This window comes from Alligator mississippiensis, chromosome 6 (genome assembly GCF_030867095.1).
Source record: "Alligator mississippiensis isolate rAllMis1 chromosome 6, rAllMis1, whole genome shotgun sequence".
In the NCBI taxonomy this organism is placed as follows: domain Eukaryota; kingdom Metazoa; phylum Chordata; order Crocodylia; family Alligatoridae; genus Alligator; species Alligator mississippiensis.
The window spans coordinates 35,318,841-35,338,195 of record NC_081829.1 but is presented as its reverse complement, the minus strand read 5'-3'; the positions used below and the strand labels follow the sequence as shown (position 1 = coordinate 35,338,195).

The window sequence follows — 19,355 nt, the reverse complement described above, 5'->3', positions numbered from 1 at the left end:
CCTATTAGCTAGAAAGACACGTATACTTACCACTGTCTTAAAACAGAATTGTGTCAAAGGGACTCTTCTTTCTTTGAAGTCATCTTAACATCAATTTATTTTTCTTTCTTGAAAAGAATGATATAAAATGTTTACTTGGTGGAAGAGGAGATGTAAAATAAGACAAGTAATCAATAATTCTAGTTATCTCACAAATATATATCCTTCATACTATTTCTGGTACATTAAAACTACTATTAGCAAACATACTGTAAAAGCCAAGCACACCATTTAAAATAATTACATTTTAATTTACACTTCAACTATTCTAAACATAAACTGCTTAAACTTCATGAAGAAAAACATTCTGTGGATTCACCAACAAGAAGCTTGACTAATGCAGAATAGTGGCAGCTAATGGTGTTTGTGATCTACTGTATCATCAAATTAATCTGAACAGTTTGGAGAGACTTCAATGGGATAAAACTTTTTCATAAAAATCAGGATGATTTTACCACAGGTTGGCCAGTGAAGTTCCTAGAACAGGGGTAGGCAGCCTTTTCAAGCTGTGGGCCAGAGCGCTAGGACCCTGCTGCCACCAGCATTCATCTCCGTGACAGTACAGGGTTAGTGTCCATAAAAAGAGCCCCCAGCCACCAAGCACTACTGAAACCTGACATGTACAGGATGGATCCAAAAGTTCAATGGGCTGGATATGGTTGCCAGCCTGTCCTAGAAAGTATTTTTAAAATCATAAAATAGATGTTATTTGCAGGAGATAACAGTAAATTGAGGAAGTATAGGTATCATATAATAGGTAAAGGATCCTGCAATGATTTGCTATGGTCCTTTTTCCTCTTGACAGGGTAGAAAAACATTGGATATTTCACAGTATTTTGCATGTTTCATTCTTTGTAGGTTATGATTGTTTTAAGAGCATGAGAAAAGACTGGTGGTAACCTGCACATCCCTTCTCCCTGACTCTTATCACACCATACCAAATATCATATATAACAGCATTCTGACATTCTCAGGTCCACACCCATCCCTGTGTTTTTCTTCCTTCAGCAACTGATCCCTAGAGTATGGAAAGATCATGGAGGCCTTCAGTAACACATCCATCTTAATGAGATCTGCTCAGTTTAGAGAGACCCAAGAAGATAAACAACACCAGGAATGATTGATCCAAGAGATGTAGACATCTCCTTTCATTTTAGTGTATGCTGTCATAATTCTTACCTGGTTTTAGGACTGCAGGATTCTGTTATGCATCAAATGTCCCCATTCTCAGATCATCCTCCCAGTTGCATGCTGTGCTAAGCATCAGCTCCCAGCTCAGATATCAGATCTGTGTAATGCACCCTGCAATTAACATGTTCTTCCCAGTTACATGTACTGATAACAGCATTGTGAGTCTGTATTGCAGGGACATCTTTTAAAAATTATCTCAAAACAAATTACTAAATCTATCCTACACTCCTAGCCCCATGAGATACAAAAAATTAAAGACAATATGGCCCCCTCTAGTCATGCACATAAAGACGTGATTGTACCTAATGCACAATCCACACAATTGCTGGGGTGTCATGGGGGTATAGTGTACCCCTGCAGCTGATGAGGTTCCCAGCCACAAGGGAGACCTTACTATACATGCAAATTAAAGCTCAATAGCAACCAGCTGTAAAGTTAGTACACATTTTCTAGATATAACTTTATTGCTGGTTAGAGATTTTTTATCATGTGATAAGTACTTTCCACATGTGGCTAGTCTTCAGGTCATTGCACAATTAATCAGTAATGGGGAAGGGGGACAGCGAATCAACATGTGGATTTTAGAGTAATAAGAAGAGTTTCTCTTTAAAGAGAAATCAATACTCAGTTCTAACCACGGCAAGGTTACTATTCTGCTATAATTTATGATCAATTAATAATAATTAGAGAAATCTTCTATGTGTACAAGAGTGAGGCAAATGTCCAAATGAAATCTGAACCAATTAGATCATTTACTCCCAAATTTCATTAGAAGCATGGAACTTGAGGACGCAAATAGCGAAGCTTCTTTCAGAGAATCTGGCCAAAATTCCTAGAAAGCTTTTCTACGTTTGGAACAAGCTTCAGCCAAGTTTTGAATGTAGGTGAGTCAGGATGTGTTCAGGTTGGAAAGATTGATGCAAGCTTTTATCATGAAGAGCTCCTACAAACACATTTACAAGTGAACTCTGCAAGAATTCTAAGACACTTGGGAATCTATTTTCATAAGAAGTTGCAAAAACAAGGATCATTTTTCTTTCCAAAGCTTTAGGTGAAAGGGTGCTACAAAGTGACCTTTCACCTCATGAGCAGGTAGTAGACTGTAGAAAGCAAAGATGAGACACAATACCTGCAGAATGCAAACTCAAGGGGGAGAGAGAGAGAGAGATTTAGAATGAAATATCACCCCACTGAAGTAAACAGGAAGTTGTGCCATTGACTTCAATATGGCCAAAATTTCATATTATGCATTTAAAATAATGCTGCAAAGAAATGACTACAAAAAGTCATGAAATCTTAAGAAGAAACAGACAAATTCAGTGATGATGATGTGCATCCCCATAATAAAGCAGACTGTGCCTTATACATGGATCAGTTTCTGTACAGAAATTGCTTTCATACAGGATATTATTTCTCCTTAGGAAACTGGAGAAAGTACTTTGCAGGACTCCTGAAGTTATTCTAGAAACCAGATAGACTTCCATTGTTTATCAATACTTAATTTTCTCTCGTTGAAAAGAAAACTATTTGGGTAAGGAAAGCTAAAGAAACAGTGAGGTATACAAACAAACACTTTATATATATGTTATGCTGTGTGTATATGTACATATATACACACACATTTACTTATATATGTATATGCATACATGCATGTATATATGTGTGTGTGCGTGCGTGCATGCACATGTGCACAAACTGAACGATGTAATTTTACAAGGTTTTAGAAATTATGGTCTAGATCCTCAGCTGATGGAAGCTGGGGTAACCCCACTGAAAGCAACACAGCCTCTGCATAAACTGAGGATCTGGTTGTGGAATCATAGATGGTAGCAACAGAACAGATCTTCCAGTAAAGACCCCTGGTCTACTCTTACAAAATGCCAATCATCTCCTCAAGAGGGACAAATAAATTGCTCATGTTTTTTTTTAACTTATTTGAATTACAAGCAAAAGTTTTGCCTATCATTACTATACTATTGTAAGACAACCAGAGCAGATTTAATCTAACCTAAGCTAATATATATTATTTTTAATGATTCTATGCGGTTGCTGATGCAGATGCCAGTCATTTGACCTAGAGCTTATTGCTACTTCTGCCAATTTTATACTGTATGGTTCTGGAGAAATTGCTTAATCTCACTGTACCTCAGTTGCCCAAAAGAGGGTGGAGATGTTCAAAATAAGATTACCCGTGAAAATGAGTGGTTTAATTGTTTTATCTTAAGGATTCAAAATTCACTCAACTTTCATGAACACAGTTATTTTGCAGAAGAAAAAACCCCCAAGGATTTTGTCAATTTTTCTATATTAAAATCTGCTTTAACTGTTAAACAAATTATGTCCGATTACATCTTTGCTCCATAAAACCACTTTTGCACATGGTTAACTTTAAACCTGTAAATAAACATGTTGAAACCTATATGAACTTTGTTGGATTAGGAATTTTGTTGTAATTGATTCTGAGCTCTTAAATTGTTTTGCTAAATGGAGTATACAACAGTAACAACATTTAAAAAGAAACAGCAAATGTTCAGTACTGAAGTTCTGTTAGGGAAAATAGAACATGAGTTATGAGATACTCCATGTCCTTATGATGACTGTTGTTCTCCCAGTCCTTGAATACAAGAATTGCCTTCAAAGAAGGGCCAAGATTTCCTGAAATAGTTTAATCCATGTTCAAGTAAGCCAGCTTGATTTAGCTTAAAGGGAAGCTTCATTACCAGAGAGGGTTTCCTCCATACTTTCTGAGAAGATGACGCAGTTTTGGCATCAGAAGCAAGGCCCCCAATAACACTTTGAAAAGCCTGGCCAAGATCTCTGCTGTTTGCACAATACAGCATTATGTTTCCTGCCATTTTTTTTTGTGTAGACTATTAGCATAATGTAAAGAAAAACAATTAAAATGCAGCATCTTAGAACAGGGATCAGAAAACTACAGCCTGCAGAACCTTTTGATCTAGCCTGTGCACATAGAGCTTCAGTAGCATTCAGTGGTGGGGGCCTTTGGCAACAGGACTTTCCCCATGCTGCCACAGGGATGCATGCCAACTATGGGCACTCTCCCTTTGCTGCTGTGGAGACAAGCAGCAGCTGTGGTAGGGTCCTCTGACCAGGTGGGTCATTCCAACCTGCAGCTGCCTATCATAAAAAACAAAATGTTGGGTTTTTACATCCTCTTTTTAAGATCCATTCCTCCTTTTTTATATAGCATGAATCCTCTTTTCCTTAGACTGCACACGTTTGCTTATGGAACCACCTAACAACCCTTATTTTCTATGTTATGTAGTGCCAACAGTATGGTAGGGTCTGACACAAATAAGAGGGCAAAGTTCCTTCTTTTGGGCTCTTTCCATTAGACTGCTGTAGTGCTATACATTATTTTTAAAAGTACAGAAACCCAAACTTGCCCTGTGTAGCCTAACCAATGCTATAAATATTGCCTCCTTTGTACACAGGGTTTTTCTATTTATATATTAGAGTTCAGCATTTTTACAGCAGCAGCAAATTACATGTTTATGTAAGATACATGTGTTGTTCGCTCTCAGCTCTAGCTACTTTTTTTCCCCTAACCATTTTCCTACCAAGCATTCTCCTAGGTTATACTTATACATCAGATTACTTCTTCCCAAAGGACCCACACATTGGCATTTATCCTAATTAATCCTCATTCTTTTGATTCCTGCCAAATGCTCTAACTTCTCTAGATGTTGCTGAATTTTACCTCTGTGTTTCTTAGAATTAGATGTCCCTTCTTACACTTATATAATATGAAAGTGTACGTAATATAATCTACACAAGCACAAAGATATTTAATATATCAGAACCATCAATAATGCTTTGAGAACACAGCTCTCCACCTACTCCAGCAACATAAGATTTGAAGACATTTTGATTTTAATTCTGGCACTTTTCCAATAACACAGGGTCCCTTTCAGCTCCTTGCCATGCTGTCAAAGAAGCAAGCTTTGTCAATTCCACTTTACATGCAAACTATTTAATACAATTCTTTCATTCACCTAGAAATGATGGGAGAGGGGTGAGAAGTTGAACAGCTGTGTATTTTTCCTTTCTGAAACTACTACCCCTTTGAGTGGGATAACTCTCTGAATTATGCAGAACTTTTAAAAACACTGAATTATTTGAGAGGGCACTATCCTTCCCAGAAATATCAGCTTTCATAGGTGAAAGGGTCTGAAGGGGAAGAATGTCCTGACTCTTAGCAACATGTTTTTCTACAGATATTCTTAGTTTACAACAATGACAAGATCCACTGGTAAAAAAATAAAGTATCTTGTACTTAAATGGCATGTGTTTATTTGAGAAATATATATCACAACTTTGCTTTATCTTTATATCTTTCAATAGCAGAGCTACAAGAATTTTCAATTAAAATTGATCCTTCTCTCTCGCTCTGCTTATCTTCTATCTGGATATTTTCTGCTCACAGGCAGAAAACAGATACAGTGACAGTTAATTGTAGATTTTGACTTGATTAGACAGATTATAGGACAAGGCAATTTATCCCGCTCTATTATTTCCTTTTCAGTTACTCAGTTTTAACACCCACAGCTATTTATTAGTGATTTTTTTCATGGTGGACATTTGAAATTTTAGTAGCAACAAATAGACCTCTCTGACAAAGTGGTCCCCTCTTCAGTGTGCTGTGTAAAATAAATGTCTAAAATATATTTTGAAATTTTCTTCATAGAAAGAGATGTATAAAGAGAATATTCAAGCACTATAAAACAACACTGCCTGGCTTTTCCCCTGAGAGCTTGCAGATGATATGTTGACTTGATATATAATCCATCTAACAGGATAGCAATAGTAGTGATAGAAGGCAAAGCACACAACTTCTAGTCACTACTTCCCATTCTCACCTACCATCCAAGAGAGGACATGAGTTTCCTCATCAAACCTTAATGGTGCAGAAATTTCACTGACTACAGCACTCTGAGAAACACACTAATTTATTGCACTTAGGGCTATAAAATCATGTTTTACTACCTAAACTAATTGTATCTGACACTTTCATCACATTAACACACATTAGACAGCATGACCTTTGGATGATCAAGGAAGACCTAATTTAATAATTTAGAGACCATGTGAGGTCTCAGCAGACCCAAAGGGGAAGAAAATGTGGTATGAAATATGATCTTATTTTACTAGTGAGAAGATTTGCTTACTAAATCTGCCAGGTGAACTTTGGTTGCTACTTCACTGTAATGTATGTATGTATGGGTCACATACTATACTCCAAGCTTTCAAAGTCCCATCTCTCTCCCAATGCTGAAATATAATGTTGTATTACATCAAGTCCTTTGAAGTAGAAAGCTTTTCTGTTTGGGAGTATATTATACTTAATCATGATCCAAAACAAAAGTATTTAAAAAAATCGCAAGAAAGGCAGCATCAGCCTACCAAATACAGTTAAAATGAACTGCAATCAAGAAGACACTTTTAAGATGCAGAATACGCATAAAGCTAAGGGTCCAAGTTTGATACAGCTTAAAGATTATTTTGCAAGACACAGTAGGATCAAATATGGGCCTCAAGTATAAACACCCATTCTGTGAAACGAGAATGTAATATTATATGAACAGGAATGATTTCATAAATTCTTTTAATAATTCAGTGAACAGAATGTATTATAAAATGAAGTAATCCTTTTCCATCTGACACTGGCACTTAGAACCAACAGCAATGTTTCTGCATGAGAACAAAAAGGTGAACAAACAGGAAATGAAACTGGCTAGCTTACTTACTATGCAAGCTGAGGTTCCAGCACAGGGAAACATTAAATATATGCTTAAACTTAAAGCAAATGCTAACATCCTATCAGTTTTTATGGATGTGTTTATGTGCTATCACAAATGGGGATCTTTTCCTCAATCAGGGTGTGAGTGACTGACCAAAACCAAACAACATATATCCTAAAAATACAGAGTTCTAAAATTCTCTCACCATTAATTCTTGGTTTTATTGCTCCAGTAATGTTACTTTTTTTAAATTGGGCTTTTAGTGTCTTAAGACCAGATGTTAATTTAAATGCAGTAAGACATTTACTGTATGTTTAATTAAACACCCATTGGATCTTAGAAGAATATTCACTGGAGGTTTAACAACAATGTAATAGTTATGGTATAGACTTTCTTTAGTGTGGTTTGAGGAAAAAATGCTACTTGAATTCATTCCCAGAGTGATTATTTTTATTTTAAACAAATTTAAAATTCACTAGAAGGTGCCAAATTAATTGCACTGGGAAATACAATATTGTTTAGCCACATTAGCAGTGATTATGCATGTTTCACTACACTGCCCTTCTAGCAGGCCAAAAAAAAATCTTTATAGGTATAGACAAAATTTGTGCATATTTCATTATCTTTTTTAAAGGCTGTTTATAATCCATCAGCCAAATATTGGTGGCTGAACAACTGCAGCTCCTAATTATAGCCACTGGAGGACGCTGTTTAACTAGCTGCGCTGACAAATGCTGATACTTAGTTACTTTACCCCTGAGTTATGTATTTTCAGGGCCAGAATTTTCTATAATAAGGACTAAGCTTATGATGTACGTTCCCAAATAGGTGGGCTAATATATCGAGTCACCATAGCTTTAGATTCTAAGCTAGTTTTTTCCTAACCATTATGACTATGAAGATGACGTTCCAAATATAAATTTAGAGTAAACTGGAGTAGTATTCTATCTTTCCCTGGGTGTAAAGGAAATCAGAAGTAATGACTCTAAGCAGCGTGGACTCCACTCTTCATCAGCACAAATGGGATGTTAATTCCACATGTAAATTACACTAATGTAAATAATTAACCATTTAACTGCTGACTACATAAGTGGATGAAATGGACAAAGGCATAGAAAAGACATTCGAGGCAGGTGAGGGAGGAAATGATGTGCAGAAAGAGGAGCAAAAGAGGTGCACAGGAAGAAAGAGAAAGGAAGGAGAAAGATAGGTGGAAAAGCAGCAGAAACAGCAACTCTGAAGGGGAACGTATTTCCCTACTAAGCAATGCTGAATGCAAATTACTGAACCAATACTAAACTGAACAAATAATGGTAATTAAAACTATATTTATTACACAATGACCAGACTGTAGTTCTTACTCTTATAAAAAAACTCCTGCTGACAGTGAAAGTTGTGAACATAGAATCCTACATTTATACTGGGGAGCAAAATTATAAAAACAGAACCCAGCCTTTCCTATAGAATGAGTTTGGTGTCCTGCTCTAGAAACAGAAAATCCCCCCCAGAGTAAGCCTCAAGAAGAAAGATGCACACTTTCCCAACCAAACCATATGGCACTGGAATGAGACTGAGTGATGAAAATGCATAAGCAGTTAAAACATAGGGCCATTCTAGCTCCTGTTTCATAGTAGTTTGGGGTCAGAAGGGACCTGAAGAGATCATCTAGTCTGACCCCCCCACCACTGGCAGGAGCATACACTGGGATCACATGAGCCCAGACAGGTGTTCAAGGAAGGGGACGAGGATGGGGAAGGGGAGGCCCGGGTAGATTCAGGGGAAGAGACAGATCCTTGAGCCCACAAAACCCAGGCTATGGGAACCAATGTCATTATTGCAAGCAAGAAGGACATTGGAAATCAGAATGCCCCAACCGCCCCGGCCAAGGACCCAGACCCCAGCCCCCACCTCCACTTCCTGTCAATTTTCCCAGTGTTGAATAGGACAGCTTGAGGGACAGTGACATCATCGCTCCTTTGCTTGCTACTGACCAATCTGGTCCGTTTGTTGAATGCCTTATTTCTGGTAAACCTGTCTCCTCTCTTGTCGACACCAGAGCGTCCCGCTCCACGCTAAAGTCTGCTGAGTTTCTTTTTCTACCTTATTCTCCTGAAACTGTAAATGCTGTCGGTATAGGCGGACAACCTATCCCACATCCCGTCTCTGAACCTGTCACCATCTCTATTGGCCCTTTGTCTGAAAATCATGCCTTTCTTCTTAGCCCCTGTGCACCTGTCAACCTTCTTGGTAAGGATTTGCTGTGTAAACTGGGATGCGTGATTTATTGTAGCCCAGATGGTGTTTACCTTGAGGTACCGGAACATAGGGAAACCGAGCTTGTGGCTTTGCTAACCCAGGAGCACTCTGATCCTGACACTTCTTACTTGCAAGAGGAACTGTTGGCATGAGTACCTCCACAGCTGTGGTCCACCCATGCGAATGAAGTGGGGCACATGCTGAGTGCTGAACCAGTGCGTATCATCTTGAACCCTGCCAAGCCACTTCCTCGTGTCCCACAGTACCCCATCTCAAAGAAAGCTGAGGAAGGGATCAAGCCTGTCGTTTCCTCACTCCTTGAGCAAGGGATTATTGTCCCAATACACTCCCCTTGCAACACACCTATCCTACCTGTCAAGAAACCTGGTAAAGATACTTATCACTTTGTGCAAGACCTTCGAGCTGTAAATGCCACTGTTTTACCCGCTTTCCCCCTGGTCCCTAACCCTGCCACTATTCTTTCCTGTATCCCTTCAGATGCTACATATTTCACAGTAGTGGACCTTTGTTCTGCTTTTTTCTCTATCCCCGTTCATAAGGATAGCCAGTATCTGTTTGCATTTACTTATCAGGGATTTCAATATACCTGGACAAGACTCCCTCAGGGATATACAGAGTCCCCAACCCTGTTTTCCCAGATCCTAAAAAAGGATTTGGATCCTATCATGTTCAAAGGGGGGTCCACTCTTGTTCAGTACGTTGATGATCTATTGTTAGCCTCACCCACTTTGGAGGCCTGTAAGCAAGATACTTTGACACTCCTCACAGCTTTAGCTCAGAAAGGCCACAAGGCCTCAAAATCTAAATTGCAGCTCTGCAAGTCTAAGGTACATTATTTAGGGCATGATATCTCAGCAGGAGAACGACACCTTTCCCCTAGTAGAGTTGAAGCTATCCTCAACATTCCCAAACCTATGACTAGAAAACAGATGAGGGGATTCTTAGGTGCAACAGGTTATTGTAGACAGTGGATCCTGGGTTATGCTGCTTTTGCAAAATGCTTGCAAGCATTCACTCATGATACCACCCTGGAACCCCTCCCTTGGACTCCTGAAGCCGAACAAGCATTTGTGGCCCTTAAGCAAGCCCTCACTCTTGATTCATAGATTCATAGATGTTAGGGTCGGAAGGGACCTCAATAGATCATCAAGTCCGACACCCTGCATAAGCAGGAAAGAGTGCTGGGTCTAGATGACCCCAGCTAGATACTCGTTTAACCTCCTCTTGAAGACCCCCAGGGTAGGGGAGAGCACCACCTCCCTTGGGAGCCCGTTCCAGACCTTGGCCACTCTAACTGTGAAGAAGTTCTTCCTACTGTCCAGTCTAAATCTGCTCTCTGCTAGCTTGTGGCCATTGTTTCTTGTAACCCCCGGGGGCGCCTTGGTGAATAAATACTCACCAATTCCCTTCTGTGCCCCAGTGATGAACTTAAAGGCAGCCACAAGGTCGCCTCTCAACCTTCTCTTGCGGAGGCTGAAAAGGTCCAGTTTCTCTAGTCTCTCCTCGTAGGGCTTGGTCTGCAGGCCCTTGGCCATACGAGTTGCCCTTCTCTGGACCCTCTCCAGGTTATCCCCATCCTTCTTGAAGTGTGGCGCCCAGAATTGCACGCAGTACTCCAACTGCGGTCTGACCAACGCCCTATAGAGGAGAAGTATCACCTCCCTGGACCTATTCGTCATGCATCTGCTGATGCACGATAAAGTGCCATTGGCTTTTCTGATGGCTTCGTCACACTGCCGGCTCATGTTCATCTTGGAGTCCACTAGGACTCCAAGATCCCTTTCCACCTCTGTGCCACCCAGCAGGTCATTCCCTAGGCTGTAGGTGTGCTGGACATTTTTCCTCCCTACGTGCAGCACTTTGCATTTCTCCTTGTTGAACTGCATCCTGTTGTTTTCTGCCCACTTGTCCAACCTATCCAGGTCTGCCTGCAGCTGTTCCCTGCCCTCCGGCGTGTCCACTTCTCCCCATAGCTTTGTGTCGTCTGCAAACTTGGGCAGAGTACATTTGACTCCCTTGTCCAAGTCGCTGATGAAGACATTAAAGAGTATCGGTCCAAGGACCGAGCCCTGCGGGACCCCACTGCCCACACCCTTCCAGGTCGAGACCAACCCATCTACCACGACTCTTTGGGTGCGACCCTCTAGCCAATTTGCCACCCACCGGACTGTGCAGTCATCCACATCACAGCCTCTTAACTTGTTCACCAGTATGGGGTGGGATACCGTATCGAAGGCCTTCCTGAAGTCTAAGTATACGACATCCACCCCTCCTCCTGTGTCCAGGCGTTTCGTAACCTGGTCATAGAAAGAGACTAGGTTGGTCAGGCACGATCTGCCCGCCACAAACCCAAGCTGGTTTCCCCTCAGCATAATTTGCCCTGCCGGGCTCTCACAAATGTGAGCCTTGATAATTTTTTCAAAGACTTTACCAAGGATGGAGGTGAGACTGACCGGCCTATAATTGCCCGGGTCCTCCTTCCTCCCCTTTTTGAAAATGGGGACCACGTTAGCCCTTTTCCAGTCTTCTGGGATTTGGCCCATGCACCATGAGCGTTCGAATATTCCCGCCAGTGGCTCTGCAATGACGTCGGCCAGTGCCTTCAGCACCCTCGGATGGAGCCCATCCGGGCCTGCCGACTTAAAGGCATCCAGTTCTTCCAAGTGACTCTGCACCACCTCAGGATCTATGAAACCTGCGTGAGTGGTGGGACTCTGCTGTCTGCGTCTCCCAGCAGATGTCTGGGTAGTTTAGGTCCCCCATGACTACCGCCTCTTAAGCTTTTATGGTCTCCGAGAGTTGCCTCAGGAGCCCCGCATCTATTTCTTCCCCTTGGTGTGGGGGTCTGTAGCAGACCCCTACCACCAAATCCCTTTCTCCTTGCCCCCCATGTAGCCTAACCCACAATCCTTCTACTTCCTCAACCTCGGATTCTGTCTTGATGAGGGTTGATGTATATTGCTCACTGACATAAAGTGCAACCCCCCCCCCCCTTTCTTCCCTGACCTGTCCTTTCTATACAATCTATAGCCCTCAATATGTACCGCCCAGTCATGGGATGAATCCCACCAGGTTTCCGTTATCCCCACTAAGTCATATGTGTTTAGTGCAAGCAGGAGCGCTAGTTCATCCTGCTTGTTCCCCATGCTCCTAGCATTAGTATATAGGCACTTGAGCCCTGCGACTGGTGCCTTTGCTGCCCCCCCGCTCCCAGTCCCATGGGGCCCATTGTTTCTTACCTTCTTGTTTCTTACCTGTTCTGTAGTGCTGGCCTCCCCATGGCTTTCAGGTTCCCAATGTTCTCCTTCTTCAGGCTGGGCTGTCCTTGTGGGTGCCACATGGTTTGGTGGTCCACAGCTTCCCCTGCCCTTGTACTCCCCTCCCCCCGACGAGCCTAGTTTAAAGCCCGCCAGAGGAGATCCACCAACCTAGTAGAAAACACACGCTTACCTTTGGGGGACAGGTGAAGCCCATCCCAGCTGAGCATGTCCCTCGTCGTGATGTGCGGGTCATTGTCCAGGAAGCCGAAGCCTGCCTCGAGACACCACTGCCGAAGCCGCCAGTTGGTCTCTCTGATGCAGTTCTCCTGCCGTCTTCCTCGTCCGGTCACTGGTAGGATGGAAGAGAAAACCACCTGGGCAACGAACTCCTTCAGCACGCCACCCAGAGCACAGTAGTCCGCCATCAGGTGATCGGGGGTTCTCCTGGCCGCATCATTAGTACCCACATGGACTAGGGCCATGGGGTAATAATCGGTGGGCTTGATCCGGGCCTGGATTACCTCCGTCACATCCCGAATCTTTGCTCCAGGGAGGCAGCATACCTCTCGTGCCGAGGGGTCCTGGCGACAGATGGGTCCTTCCGTACCTCTCAGGATGGAGTCTCCTATGACGAGCACTCGTCGCCTCCTCCTCTGGATCATCGTGGATCTCTTGATCTGTTTGGAGTGTGAAGAACGTGGTGTTTCTTCTTGCTCAAGGGTGTCCTCCTCCCCTTCCATCTCCTGCAGGGTCGCCAGGGCCTCGTACCTGTTCACCAGTCGGACTGGAGAAGCTGGTACTGGTTTGCTGCGTGCTGCTCCGGTCCTGGCTGTAACCGTCTGCCACTCTGCTGTGGAGGGTATTCCCCGGGGTGCTTTTTCCTTTGGTGCCTGGGCCTGCAGGGAAAGGAAGTAACTATCAATTTCGTCCTCCGCCTCCCTGATCCCCCTCAGCCTGCTAACCTCCTCCCGGAGCTCCCTCACCTGCGCCTCCAGAGCCCTAAGACGGGCAACTGCCGGACAGGTGTGGGGGCCCCCAATCTCAGCCCCCCCCGGCCCTGCTGGGGATACCCCACAAGCCAGGAGGTAGGGGGACACCAGCTCCCCCATGGGCTCGGTCTGGGTGGAGGCCTCAGACCTGCCCCGGGTAGCCTTGTCCCCCTGGGCAGAGGCCCTAGCAGCACTCCTCGTAGACACCATTCTACGGGCTGCTGTTTGTAGACCTGCGCGGTGTCTACACCCTACCCCTACAGGACTCCCACTCCTGGCCCTCCTGGCCCGCCCTCCGGCGCAAACGCCTGCACAAACGCCAGTGTGCTCTTACAGAGTGTGCCTGTTTGCGTGCTCTGTTTGCACCGCGCGGCTCAGGAGCGTGGCTCCCTACCGGCTCAGCTATATGGGACCCAGGGGGCTTCCCCTCCAGATCCAGCTCAGCTGTGCCGGGTCCCTCCGCCCCACTTACCTTCGGGGGATCAGCTGCTGCTGCCCCCGCTGCCGATTCCTCTGTTGCTGCTGCCGCCGCTGCCTCCGGTCAGTTGGTTGGTAAAAAGGGCACACGTGCGTGCGGGACACACGTGTGCTGCCTCCTCTCCTTCCTGCTGCTGGTTCCCGAGTGCTGGGATCTACGTCACTCCGCGGCTTTAAAGCCCATGGTTTGAATTACCCTCCCCGCTCCAACGGCCAATCAGGCGCCCCGGTCTACCCGGAAGTGCCTGCTGGCAGTTCTGCCCCTACGCTCCCCCGCTGGGGGGATCCGCTGCCACAGGAGCCTGCTCCCCCAAGGGTTAGCCCCGGGGGTGCCCCCTGGCCTGGGGGGACAGTCCCCTTCCTAACCCTCCCTGTTTGCACGCTCTGTACGCGCCACGTGGCTCGGGAGCACGGCTCCCTACCGGCTCAGCTATATGGGACCCGGGGGGCTTCCCCTCCGGATCCGGCTCAGCTGTGCCGGGTCCCTCTGCCCCACTTACCTTCGGGGGGATCAGCTGCTGCTGACCCCGCTGCCGATTCCTCTGTTGCTGCTGCCACCGCCGCCTCCGGTCAGTTGGTTGGTAAAAAGGGCACACGTGCGTGCGGGACACACGTGTGCTGCCTCCACTCCTTCCCGCTGCTGGCTCCCACCCTTGGACTTCCTAATTATAAGAAACCCTTTACCTTGTTTTGTCATGAATGGGAAGGAATCACTTTAGGAGTACTCACTCAGCTGCATGGTGAAAAGCATCGCCCAATTGCGTATTACAGCTCTGCCCTTGATCCCGTAGCTGCGGGACTTCCTCCTTGCCTCCGTTCAGTTGCAGCTGCTGCCTTGTTGGTTGAAAAGGCAGATTCTCTAGTTTTGGGACACTCTTTAACCGTTGCAGTTCCACATGCTGTGATGGCCCTTCTCCTCAAGGGCAAAACTCAGCACATTTCCAATTCCCGTCTTACTAAATATGAGAAACTTCTACTGTCAGCTGCAAATGTAACCTTAAATTGCTGTTCAATTCTGAATCCTGTGTCACTTCTGCCTATTGCCTCTGATGGTGAGCCTCATGATTGCCTGTCTATCACAACTCAATTGTTAACCCCTCGAACTGACCTCAAGGACATTCCTATCCCGAACTCTGACCTTGTTTTGTTTGTTGATGGTTCCTGTCTTAGAAATGATGCAGGCAAATTAGTTGCGGGATATGCAGTATGCACTCAGTATGCTGTTTTGGAAGCCTATTCTTTACCCCAAGCTCGTTCTGCTCAAGTTGCTGAACTCATTGCTTTAACACGTGCTTGCATTCTTGCAAAAAATCAAACCACAACCATTTATACTGACTCTAAGTATGCTTTGGGTGTTGTTCATGATTTTGGACAAATCTAGAAACAAAGGGGGTTCCTCACTTCATCAGGGACCCAAATCAGTCATGGTTGTTATGTAAAAGTGCTCTTAGAAGCTGTTCAATTGCCTTTTGCTATTGCTATTGTTAAATGCAAAGCTCATGAGAAACCCTTTGATGATGTCACACGAGGAAATGATCTGGCAGACCGTCATGGCCCTTTCTGGCCCACAGGCTCCTAACTCTGTTTTTGTTTGTTTTTCAGCAGACCAGTCTCCTTTGGCTAGCCTTTCAAGTCTGGCCCTTCTTCAAAATCAGGCCCCCAAAAAGGAAATAAATGACTGGCTGCGTGCAGGATGTTCACTGCACCCCGACTCTCTCTGGCACTCCCCAGATGGCTGCCTGGTGGCGCCTAGAGGGCTTTTGCCACATCTTGCTCATTTAACCCACTCTGTGGCCCATACGAGCAAAGGGGGGATGATTGCTACAGTACAAAGAAATTGGTTTGCCCCAAATTTTCCTTCCAAGGCACAACAGTACTGTAGCTCCTGTCCCATCTGTTTAGCTCACAATATTGGGCAACAGGTAAAAACGACACCTGCAGCCCATCCCCCTCCATGGGGACTGTTTGTAAATCTGCAAATTGATTTTGTGCAGCTACCTAAGTGCTGTTCTTATGAGTACATTCTTGCTATTATTGATGTGTTCTCTGGATGGGTGGAAGCCTACCCATGCGTACATGCTGATTCCATCACTGTAGCAAAGAAATTGCTCAAAGAATTCATCCCTAGATTTGGATTGCCCCTCACAATAGATAGCGACCGCAGCACCCATTTCACAGGACAGATAGTAAAAAACATCTGCCAAGCACTCAACATACAGCAACACCTATACTGTAGTTATCATCCACAATCAAGTGGTGCTGTACAACGTAAAAACTCTGATTTAAAAACGCGCATTTTGAAAATTTGTGCTGAAACAGACCTCAAATGGCCTGATGCGCTGCCCATTGTTCTTATGCACATTAGGAACACTGTTAACAGAAAATATGGCCTAACCCATTATGAAATACTCATGGCATGACCCATGAGGATGCCAGCTACACCACCTGTTGCCCCACACCAAACAGACCTACAATTAACTGATGAAACTGTACTAAATTATTGCAAGTCATTAATGAAGTATGCCAGGTCTGTTCATTCACAGGTCCAAGAAGCCTTACCTCAACCACCGGATGTTCCCTGTCACAACCTCAAACCAGGAGATTGGATCTACGTAAAGGTCTATCAACGGAAAAACGCACTTCAACCCAGATGGAAAGGACCTTTCCAGGTACTTCTGACCACTAATTCTGCTGTTCGTTGCCAAGGTCACCAAACGTGGACTCATGCCTCACACTGCAAGAAGGTATCACCTCTATTGGACCCCGAAGCAGCTGTATTCCAACCAAGGTTGGGATCTTTCCCTGAGGCCAAGGACAAAGACCCTCAGAACCTCATTCAGGCAAGTGAGGAGCATCAGGGTGCAAGTGCTAGTAACCTCTCCCCTGAACCCAACACCTTAGCCCAGCTGGATTCATCAGTTGAAGAATGAAGATATCATCTCCGGCCTCGAAGAAAGTGAATGTTCCCATTCAGAAGATGACCACCTCGATCAAGACCAAGAGCCGACATTATCAGTCCTTTAGGTAACTTGAGCCCAGACGACGAAGAAAGACTTTGGCTGCCATCCTGGGTTTGGCTGGTAGTGTTCTTTTTCTTACTGGTGCTGGTTATGTTTGTTGTTAAAATTCTTTGTCCCTCTTGTATCTAAAAATGGCACTGATATCCTTATATATCGCACTTGGGTATCTCAGTATCACCCAAGGGGGGGTGGGAGAAAAATTTGTACTTGCAGATCTCCCTTACGGCGGCTAAAGCTGGAAATAAAAGTGACTGCTGGATATGCTCTCACAGCCCAGCGCACCTACACCAAGGAATCCCAATGATTGGAGTACCAATATCCCTCCAGCAATGGGGAAAAATAAACCACGGCTTTGTTAGACACTACTCGTTAGCTGCCCATCGGTCCGCTCCTAAGGAATGGAGGGCCGCCCCTGCTAACTGGATAATCTCCCCAAGAGTAGAGGCGCCTTTCTGTTACAGATCCAACAACACCGGATCTTATAATAAAGCCACACCTGTAGGACACTACCCTCATTGCCTAACTACTCTAGATTATAGCCCTAGTAGCACCAGTGGAATCCTGTTGGGTAACGTACCCTCTCTCAATTGTACAGGACTCATGGTCTACAACTTTTCTAAGGAACCTCATGTTGCTCTCATTGCAAACAGATCAAAATTTTACATTGACTCCAATTTTACTTCTTGTAATATATCTCGGTCCAGCAGGATAGCAACTGAACATGGTCCGTCCTATACGATGCATATCAATCAAAAGTGCCGGATATGGCACAACACCTGTCCAGATTTGAGTACCCTTTCTGCCCCAGGCCTTTACTGGCTCTGCGGAAACAGGGCTCATAAAATCTTGCCCTGGAATTGGGTGGGGGCATGCACTCTTGGACATGTTATCCCTGGTTTTGAAGTGCATAGTGCAATATATCTGGAACAAGTAAAAAATTTCAACCATCACATGAAAAGGGCGGTTAACCCCTTAGCTACCAGAAACACAGGGTTCCATCAATTTGTGAGAACCTTCATACCGTGGCTTGGAATAAGAGAATTGGAACTAGCCATAATTAACATTTCAGCCACAATGGAAGCTATGGGAAATGCCACTGCGGATGCAATTCAGGCTCTGCAAGAAGAGAGCTCCCAGATCTCACAAGTAACTATACAACACCGCATAGCCCTAGATTACCTATTGGTATCCCAGGGAGGAGTATGTGCCTTAGTAAACTCCACCTGTTGTGTCTATGTCAATCAGGACATGCGAATCGAAACTGACATTCACAAAATCCGAAATTGGTTAAGGATCCTACATCAAGTGGCCTCAGAAAATACTGACTGGGGTCTAGAAGAAATGTGGTCTTGGCTAACCTCCTGATTCCCAGATTTCGGGGCCCTTGGCAAGAAAATCCTGTATGGAATATTGTTTGTCTTGATAGTTCTGATAATGTTTTATGTCTTAGTGCAACTGATCCTCTGCTGCGTGAAAGCAAGTAGGAGAAGCTTTAGCAAGGCAAGAAAACCCACAGCAGAGTCTAGAATAATGGTGTTACAAAAGTGTGAACAGATTGAAAGAAAACATGAAAGGCTGCATGATGAAATAGAGGGGCTCATGAAAATGGAAGTTTAAGGCTAAAGTGAGACTAAATAGTCTCAAAGGGGGGACTGTGGAATCAGAAAAAATAAATGCCTTAAAATTTGATTATTTTAGTTATAAGATGACATAACTGCTTTGTGGAGAATTGCTGGCTCTGTATAGTAGAACAGATAAGGGCAAGTGTTTGTTCTTTGTAACTCCTCTGCAACTGCTTCGCTCACCGCGGCCTTGAAAATAGCAAAAAGTATGTACAAATCTGATTTCCAGGTGCAAGGAGGTTTGTGAACTAACCTCGCCTCCCCCATTAGTTCCCATCCTGATTACAGCAAAGAAATAATGAAGTAATATTATAGCCGCTTTTCATGCTAATTTCACTATATGATCACGTGAGTTGTAAGCAACTGTTAAAAAGTATATAAGCCTCCTGATTTTGCTCTTGTGGGGGGATCCCTTCCAAGTGCTTGGGAAATCCGTGTCACTTTGGAATCCCCCCTACAGATGTAGTTTCATTTGAATAAAAGCTTCTGCTGACCTGACCCAAAAGTATGCTGCATGTGTTTCCACGACACACCCATAGAATTAATGAGCTCCGAACATCTTGATAAATATACAGACTGAGGAAGGTAATCTGTTGATACAAACCATATCTCATTGTATGAAATGTAAGGTGACTATACAGCCAGATTAATTTTCTCTCTCATTATGAGAATTAAGCTTCATTCTTTCTAACACGCATGTATTTATTTTCTGTGACAA

General features: G+C 44.1%; 1 protein-coding gene across 1 annotated transcript in view; it reads right to left on the bottom strand.

Moving 5' to 3' along the window:
* Positions 1-16,857, bottom strand: part of LOC102560872 (pulmonary surfactant-associated protein D) — a 220,315-nt gene extending 203,458 nt beyond the window's left edge. The window contains exons 1-5 of the mRNA XM_059729788.1: positions 13,298-16,857; positions 13,093-13,206; positions 12,720-12,878; positions 1,219-1,341; positions 31-107 (exon numbers count right to left, since the gene is read on the bottom strand). The gene's annotated coding sequence lies outside the window, so the exon portion shown is untranslated. The remainder of the gene's footprint in view (positions 1-30; positions 108-1,218; positions 1,342-12,719; positions 12,879-13,092; positions 13,207-13,297) is intronic.
* Between the last annotated feature and the right edge of the window lie 2,498 nt (positions 16,858-19,355).